This window comes from Callorhinus ursinus, unplaced genomic scaffold, assembly GCF_003265705.2.
Source record: "Callorhinus ursinus isolate GAN/ISIS: 27379988/994484 unplaced genomic scaffold, GSC_fseal_2.0 scaffold33, whole genome shotgun sequence".
Lineage (NCBI taxonomy): Eukaryota > Metazoa > Chordata > Mammalia > Carnivora > Otariidae > Callorhinus > Callorhinus ursinus.
Genome location: NW_027397095.1, coordinates 5,820,633 through 5,830,460, shown reverse-complemented (window position 1 = coordinate 5,830,460; position 9,828 = coordinate 5,820,633).

Genomic DNA, 9,828 nt, shown 5'->3' with positions numbered 1-9,828 from the left:
GTATGTTTCAGTGGTCCAATATCCAGACCATCCAGGGATGTCTCGGCCTCTGAAGATCATGTCCTCTTTTCAGCTATTAATTTCCATAGGAGTCAACCCAGTGGCAACTCCAGAATTTCTGTGTGATAAGAGAATTTAGGTATGGTGATCTGGTTAAAGGCCTACCTAGGGAGCCTGTCTTGAAGCTGCATCTCCATATCAAGCTACTAAACACATGGTTCTTGCTCTGCTTTATATGAAATGTTCTACTTACTAATTCTATTTTTTTAATTTTGCTTTTATTAAAGTAAAATTTATGTATAAAGAAATGCACATCTTGGGACACCTGGGTGGCTCAGTCGTTAAGCATCTGCCTTCAGCTCAGGTCATGATCCCAGGGTCCTGGGATTGAGCTCCACAGCGGGCTCCCTGCTCTGCGGGAAGCCTGCTTCTCCCTCTCCCACTCCCCCTGCTTGTGTTCCCTCTTTCTCTGTGACTCTCTCTCTCTCTGCCAAATAAATAAATAAATAAAATCTTAAAAAAAAAAGAAATGCACATCTTAAGGGTACAAATTTAATGAGTTTTGACAAATGTATATATTCCTGTAAGCACACCCGAATCAAGATATAGAATATTTCTATCATCCCGACAAAGGATGAAAGCTTCCTTTTTACCCCTTTCCAGTCAATCCCTAACTACAACCCCCAGGCTGGGCAACCACTATTTTGATTGTCTCTTCTCAAAATTCATTTAAATGGAATTATATGGTATATACTCTTTGGTTCTGGTTTCTTTCATTCAACCTTGTGTATGTAAGATCGATCAATTTATTGAAGAGAACATCCTTTCTCCATTTTATATTCTTGGCCAGCCTCAAAAAAAAAAAAAAAAAAAGAAGGAAATCCTGTCATTTGCAACAACATGGATGAAACCTTATACAATATTATGCTAAGTGAAATAAAGCAGACACAAAAGAAACAATACTATATGATCACACTTATATGAAGAATCTAAAATAGTCAAACTTACAGAAGCAGGGAGTGCAATGGTGGTTACCAAAAGCTAGGGGAAGGGGAAACAAGGAGGTGTTGGTGAAAGGGCACAAAGTTTTGATTATAAAGGATGAATAATTCCTAAAGATCTACTGTATATCACAGTGCCTATAGTTAACAACACTGAATTGTATACTGAAAAATATGCTATCACAATCAATCTTATGTTAAGTGTTTCTACCGATATAGACAGATGATAGATAGATAGATAGATGATAGATAGATAGATGATAGATGATAGAGAGATAGAGAGATAGATGATAGATGACAGATAAGGCAGGAGGAAACTTTTGGAGGCAATGGATATGTTTATGACATTGATTGTGGTGATAGTTTCATGTATGTATACTTATCTCTAAACTCATAAATTGTACACAGTAAATACACATGCATTTTATATGTCAATGAAACCTCAATAAAGTGGTTTTAAAAAGATTAATCTATGTTTTATCATGTATCAGTAATTCATTCTTTTGCTGAGTAGTATTCTAATAAATTGATATATCTTAATTTGTTCATCTATTCTCCTGTGAAGAGACATTGGGATCTTTCCATCTTGGGGATATTATAAGTAAAGCTGTTTTAAGCATTCTGTACAAGTCTCTTTTGTGGGCATATATTTTCATTTCTCCTGGGAAAAGTGCCCAGAAGCCAAAATGCTGGGTCACAGGGTAAGTGTATGTTTAACTATAAGGAACTGCACAATTGTTTTCCAAAGTGGTTGCAACATTTTATACTCTTACTAGCAAAGTACTAGAGTCTTGGTTGCTTCACATACTCACAAAGCTTTGTTGTTGTCAATCTACTTAATTTTAGCCATTCTGGTGTGTGTGTGGTTATATCTCACTATGGTTTTAATTTGAATTTCCCTGATGACTAGTGACATTGAACATCTCTCCATGTGTTTAGTAAGGTTGGTCTATTTTTATAGAGGTAGACTACACATATCTGCTACCAATTAAGCTGAGACACTATTACCCTGAAGTGTTTTTGTACTGAGGAAGGCAGGGCTAATGGAGATTATGGGATGGCCTGATGCCCTTCTATCAAACAATCTCTTACCATGATCACTGTGTCTAACTCAGGCAAAGACTGTTGCTGATGCCGCTGCTGCCTTTAAAACTGCAAAATAATGAATTTTTTGAGCAATTACTTTCTCAGGTCTCATAATTGTACTACTTTTTCAGATCTCTTACAAATCAACCCAAAGGTTATTGTTCCTCCTTCCAGGACTTAAACTTTCATTTCCACACAGAAAAAGAAAGGGGAGTCAACTTTTGAAATCCACTGTTTATTTATGTACCTATAGTCAGCCCACAATACTAGAGATCATCTTAATACTGTATAACTGTATTATAATTTAGGTCTCACTGATTTTGATAAATGGCATCTCCAAAAAATAATTTAAAAATTAGGGGACAAAGAGTGACAAAGAAATAGAGAAAAATAAAAATGATGAAGACAAAGTAAAAAAAAGTACAGAAATGCCCACATTTGGTCTGAAGGAATCCAGTTCAAATTAACTTGGTATAATTTCATTCTTTTCCAGCCAAATGAATTTTGTACAGTGATGCTTAAAGTGTGGAAAGGATTAACAATCAGCTGGATACATTTCAGAAACTTGAATGGTGTAAACTGAGGGAATTGGCAAGGTCATCTAATACAACTCCCTGCAGAATGCAGGAATCAACTCACAGAACCCAGAAATGTTTCTATCTTTTAAAGTCCACTGGTCATAGTGAGAACCTCTGGACCCACACAAAATATATCTATTGTCTTTTACACATCAGCACTTAATAAGTTACAAAAAGACTATATGCCCTCTACCCTCAACTCAGGTTTGACACTCTGTTCCTTCAACCCTTGCTTATAGAAACTATTAACCATCCTGGTCACCTTTGTTTATTACACTTCAATATTCTCCTTAAAAGATTCCCCACAAACAGTGTGTTATATAAGTGATCTGACTAGCACATATAATAGTGTGACTACAACCTTCCAAAAATTTACAATGTACTATCAGATTAAATTAGCTTTTTGTTTACGACATCAGCATTGACTGGTTTTGCCACTACAGCCAACTAAAAACCATAGGCTTTTTTCACAAGCAGTCACTTCAGCCTTGGCTTTCTCACTTCAGTTTTTTTCTTTTTGGAGGTGGAAAGAAATCTGAGTATAGAACTTTTGATTAGCACTTATTATACTTCATCTTGTTAGTTTCAGTCCACTATTCTAACCTGCCAAGATTCGGTCATACCCTGTGAAAATTCTTCATAATATCACCATTTATTTTTGTTGGCAAATCTTTCCATAAGATCTTAGTACACTTCTCTGAGTTAGAACTTAGAATCTAAAGGATAAACTGAATGATTTTTGTGACTCAGGTTCATAAAGAGTCATCATTCTGAGCTTCAGTATTTACTGGCCATGACCTTAGGAACATAGAACAAAAAAGAGATACAGGACACTGTTGTAATTGTATTGAGCTCAAGACTTCCTATAGAGATATTTTTGTTTTACTAAATACCTGATGTGACATCATTTTACTTATTTTTCTTCTTCAGGAAGGGACAGTTAATGACAAATGACAAATCTGTATAACTAAGGGTCCAAGTTATTAGATTTAATTTAATTGAGATTTTATTGGACTGTAACTTAACTAAGTCACTAACTATGTAACTTATTCAAACCAACTGATAATATTATCTAACACTAAGAAAAGAAAATATCAGGTTAAAAAATGTTCTATCAGAAACCAATGTCCTTACCATACCCTTGTCAGGAGGGAGTGGGGTAACTTTGCTCTTTGATCTAATCTCCTCACTCCCTTAAGATCAGAACTTTCTAAAAGGCTAACTTTGTATTTTATGTTTACTAGAATAACACAGATGAGTAAGAGTTTACTGAAAAATCACCTATGCAGAAAAGATTTTAAATGTTATAATGCAAGTATTCTTCATAAAGATTTGACATCTCTCACATTACCGCTCAAGAAAGTACATTACCAAAGAATAATTCATGATGAATATGTCAACACTCTATAGCTGCTTTTTACAAAAGCTATAATGTACACCCCTCCCCACTTGCCTTTAAATCTAAATTTTCACTGTTTGACTAGAACTCTCATTGCCTGAAACTAATCAGAAATTTCTCTGAATCTTAGTTCATATCTACTTTATGTGCCCCCCTTTATTCTTATCTTCCAGTAACTACATGTACTCAATCAAAGGGGATTTAAATCTGCAAAGTAACTGCTTTCTGAGGAATACTAATCAGGCAAAATATCGACTCTTTGATCAGAAACAACTGAAGACCTCAGACAACCTCATTAAAAGCAAATTTTGACTTTGCTTATATTTTGCTCTCTTAAACTTTATTCATTATCTACAATATTTGTCATATACCTAAATAGTTTTTAAAATAATCAAACTGTTTGGAATTGTTGCCCAGGGTTTTTGGGGGGAAAGCTCTAGCTCTCTCACCCTACTCCAAATGGTCAGAATCTAAACAGAATACTTCAGAATGTCTATATACTATTGTACGGTAAGAACATGAGGCGACTTAGACAGATCTGCTTTCCAATTCTATCTCAGGCTCAGTTATCTCATTTTAATATTGAGATAATACATATTTCATAGGACTATTGTAAGGATAATTTCTATAAACCGTATGGTGTATAATAGGTACTCAATAAAGACCAGTTTCTTTACCACTTATACCTATTCTTATTCCATGTCAAGGTTAAACACTAAATAATATCAATACAAAGGAAATTCAGGAATAAGATCACATTTTCACCTTTACTGTCAGGTGAGTATTTGTTTTAAGTAAAATGATCTGTCTCCATCAAAATTATCAGAGTCCACATCAAATGAGAACAATATTTGAATTTCAACACATCCTACATTATGTAGAAGAAATTCAAGTTCAGCTAGCTGCCTCATTTAACCAGGATATATGGGTTTGCTTAAACACATAATACTTTTCAAAATAACAATATAAAACCTGAATTCATGGATTTACTCATTTCAGTTCTTTGTTATAGATATGTTACAATTTGGTATGTGCATATGTGACTGTGATGTATGTATGTATGTTTTGTTTTCTGGGGTTTTTTTTTTCTTTTTAAATCAAGCCAGAAAACTTTTGAGATCAGGGATTGTATCTCTATTATAGTAAGACCCCCACCATTAATAGCATGTTTGCCTTCCCCATTAGACTAAGCTTTCCTGGCAAACAAGGACCAAATCTCCTCCAACCCAGCTCAGAGTCAACAAATGCTGCTGACTGTCAATCCCTTGTTGATTAATTATTTGAGCATAGAGCAGAGCCTGGAGATTACTGATAGATGCTAAGAGCAGCTAAATATGTATCTCAGAGACCTGTGTCACACAACATTGGACCCTAGATTTAGGATATTCATAATGAAGTCATTCTTGAGTGAGGTGCTTAAATGGCTAAGGAAACGGTAGATGTTCCCTTTACATTAATAAAATCACAGTCCAACAGCCAATAAAATGCAGCAACAAAGAAGCACACCAAGAACATGACCGGATGGGAAAGTTTCTCGGAATGTAAACAATACTGGGCTGGAATTCAGAGACCACCTGTGTTCCTGTCCTGACTCTACTACTGACTGCTGTGATCATGGCTCATTTACTTTATCTGTCTGGGTCTCAGATCCTGGATCACTTATGAAATGAGCAGACAAGACCCTGAGTTCCCTCCCAGGTCTAACAGTCTAAAGTTCAACATTAAATGAAAATTGATACTTCTGTCTCGGAACTCATGCTATTTAGAATCTATATGATACAGGTTAGCATATGATCAATTGCTGCTTTGGTCTTGAATTGTTTCTTATACATTCAGCTTGTATCCCTGATACGAGAATCATGGATTACACATCTGTACTTTAGGCCAAAAGCTAGGTCATGACTGCTCAAACTAGTATATGCTTTCAAAAATATCTGTTGATTGATTGAACTGAAAAATGAGAAATCTGACTACTGATGTGGCCTCACAGCTGGGATGTCAAGATTAGCAAGGTAATATACATTAACCCTGGCACTGCTTTCAGCTTGCTAAATAAGAGATGGTATAAGTTCAGAGTAAATGCACAGATCATGATCAATTTTCTATTTCCTTATAAACCTTTCCAGTGCTTAGCAAATATAAAATAACCTGATGAAATCTGCTGGCTCCTTTGAAAACCAATTTTTCCCAAGAAGTCTGGTATTTCTATTTCTGACCATAGAAGAAGAGTTAAAAATACTTTCTTGGAAACCTTGCTCAGTAGTAGACACTGAGATCAGTCCTATGTGGTTTGCTGTGAGTGATTTTAGAAATGCTCTTAGTCCCCAATTCTGCCCGATAACCTCTTTACTTACAGCTTTTTATGATTACTGAGATTCTCATTTTGGAGTCACCTCTGTGAACAAAAGTAGTAAGACTTAGGTAGTTTGGATGATGGAAAAAAAGGAGCAAGAAATATGTGCTGGGCATTGAAGGAAAGCAAGCCCAGGAAAGGGACAAGAAGAAGGCACTCAAAGAGAAAAAAGATCCTTACAGCATTTTTTTTTACAATTGTATCAGAACTAGAACCAAAGTGGGGAAGGGTGGGTAGGAAAGAAAACATACATTCTCTCCTTCAGACAAAGTGAAATGACTATTTAAATACGATTTGTAAGGATAACAGCTGTCATTTCATTAGACCCCGGGCATATCTTGCAGTGTTTCACTTCTGCAATGAAATCCAAACACTTTTCACCATTTTTACTGCTATGACCCTAGTCCAAACCAATATCACCCTTCACCTGGATCTTTTATCAGCCTCCTAACTGGTATCTTTGTTTCCACATTTGCCTCTTATATCCACCACACAGCGACTAGAGTCATCCTTTCAAAGCATAAACTAGATACAGGACTTAAAACTCTCCAGAGGCTTTCCATTGAAAGTGTAATAAAATCAGGGTACCTGAGTGGCTCAGTTAAGCATCTGCCTTCGGCTCAAGTGATCATCTCAGGGTCCTAGGATCGAGCCCCATGTTGGGTTCCCTCCCTGCTCAGCGGGGAATCTGCTTGTCCTTCTGCCCCTCCCCTTGCTTGTACTCTCCCTGTCACTTTCTCAAATAAATAAATAAAATCTTTTTTTTTTTAAAAAAAAAGGAGGTGAAATAAAATCCTAAGTCTTTTTCATGGTCTCTTGCCTATGTCTGTGACCTTACATCCTATTACTCATCCTTTCCCTTTGAAGTCCACCTATACCAACTTTCATTCTGTCCCTTGAACACCCTGAGCTTGTTCATATCTCTGGTAGTCTTACACTTATCCTTCTGCACAGAACTTTCTTTTAAGAAATTGCTTTTTTTATTTTTTTAAATTTTTTTAAGATTTTATTTATTTATTTGACATAGCGAGAGAGAGCACAAGCAGGAAGAGCAGCAGAGGGAGAAGCAGGCTCCCTGCTGAGCAAGGAGCCCGATGCAGGACTCGATCCCAGGACCCTGGGATCATGACCTGAGCTGAAGGCGATGCTTAACCGACTGAGCCACCCAGGCATCCCGAAATTGCTTTTTTTAAAAACATGCTTATTTTCTACATTCCTTCATTAAATGACAAACTCCATGAGGGAAGAGTTCTTGTCAGTCCTGAGCATCATTGTATCCTCAGTGTTTGGGCCACAGATAAAATATAATAATTGCCTAATAAAGGTTTGTCAAAAGAATGAGTAAATGGTAAAGGGAATCAGCAAGTCATGAAAAGAAATGTAAAGGAGTAGCCAAGAAGGCTCAGCTGAAATTACCTAGCATGGCTATAGGGGATAATATAGTCATGATTTCGTGACTTTCCTTAGAAATATTCAACACCTCAGAAGCAAAAAAGAAATTGGTAGAGGTTATCCAGGGTTTGGATTGACAAGGCAACAATTCTGACAGATTATTAAGGGGCTAAGGAATCCCAGGATGTTAGTGAGCACATCTTCAAAACAGTGCCAACAGAGCCTAGGTGAGTATGAAGGCAAACCACAGTGGGAGGTAAAGGACTGGGAGAACTGGAATTACTTAAGGGTTTGAAGGAGATGATGGGAATAATAAGAGAACATTCCATGGGTAATAAGGGGTAAAGAGCCATAGAAGCACAAGAGACTGTGGTCAGAGAGGAGGATCAGAATTCAGGATCATGGAACAGTGATGATAGAATGTATGTTATAACTGAATTACTCAGAACTGTCTTACTTAGCTATAAAATCTCTCCCTTGACAACACTGTGAAACTAATAGACCATTCAACTTTATAATGGACTCACTACTCCTTTAAGTAAAGTCTAGCTCATCATACAAGGCTTATCTGGAAAAGTCTCTGATAGCATCTGATCACTGATTTTGGAGTTCCTGGGCCAAAATTAAGGGTAAGAGGACTTTTCTCTGGCTTTTTTTTATTTGACTTTTCTCCAGATCTTAGGCCTTATCCCTAGTTTTCAATCTTTTCTGTATCAAAAAAGATCCAACCTCTATCAGACAGTCCTAATGGAGCTGATAGCTAATCTAATTCACAGTAAAATGAGAATGGCTGAGAATGACCTAAAACCTTACCAATCCTGGGTTAGATGAAAATTTTGATTGTGTCCTTCCTGTCTTAACTCAAACCCATGAATAGTAAATAAAGTGGAAATTTAGGGCGTCAGTAACACTTTTGCTAGACTTAAGGTCATCTCCAGCAGACAATATCTTCAGGCTCCTCTGCTATGCTATTGAATATTGGTGTGGAATTAGGATCTCATGGCAGCACTGCCATCTATTTAGATTAAACCTGGATTACAGGCCCTCCCTCTGACTCCACAGGATCAGAAAGGGCAGCAAAATCTCAGAGCAAAGAAAACGACTCTGATTCCCACACATCTATTTAGCTATTGACATACCCTCCAAGGGAGAAAGTGTCCCTCCAGCAGCATGAAGCCCTTAGGGACAGATTTCCCAGTGCATCATTTTTAGATCCATTAGTACTAACATGCATGATGGTTGCTAAGATACTATAAATTGGGAAAGAAAATACCACATAATGGTAGGTGCGGAGAGGCAGAAGCTGGCCTGCTTTGCAGACTATGTACTAGGTTGTTACTTATTAGCATTATGAATAGGATCATTTCCAACAGCTCCTGTCTATTTTCCTTCTGGAAACTAGGATGCTGTTGCATTGCAATTGGTAAAGAGTGTTTATAACTCATATTTTTGAGGAGTAATTGAATTTGTGAAAGTTGAGCCTCATAATTGCTACTGAGGAATCTATTAATGAGTAAGAAGGTGGTTGGGGTGTGCATGTGTGTGTTTTTTCCCTGACTATTAAATAGTAACTTCAATTTGGGAATGAAATCACCCTCCATTGATTTCCAGTGTATTCTGCCATCGTTCAGATAGCACTTTCAAAGAGTTCTGTAAATGAGATTTGTAGCTGAGGTAATTGCTGCTGCAAAAGCATGCAATAGAAGGCAAGCTTTATAACTGCCACTTTCTTGATGTTGTAACTTAACTACCTCCTTTCCAAACAAAGCTGAGTGGGGATAGAAGATGAAGTTCTCTTTGATTTTTGACTTGCCTCTTATCTCCTAGAGAGAGGAGACACTCCAGACAATATTTTGATCCTCATCTCACTTTATGATGTTAATAACCTAATTGAAAAAAAATGGGAAAAAAAAAGCCTTTTCAGCAAATTGCTTGGTATTAATGATCACACCTTGATTATCCTTAGATTTGGTTATTTTCCCTTAAAACTAACAAACAATAATCATTTTGCAATAATTT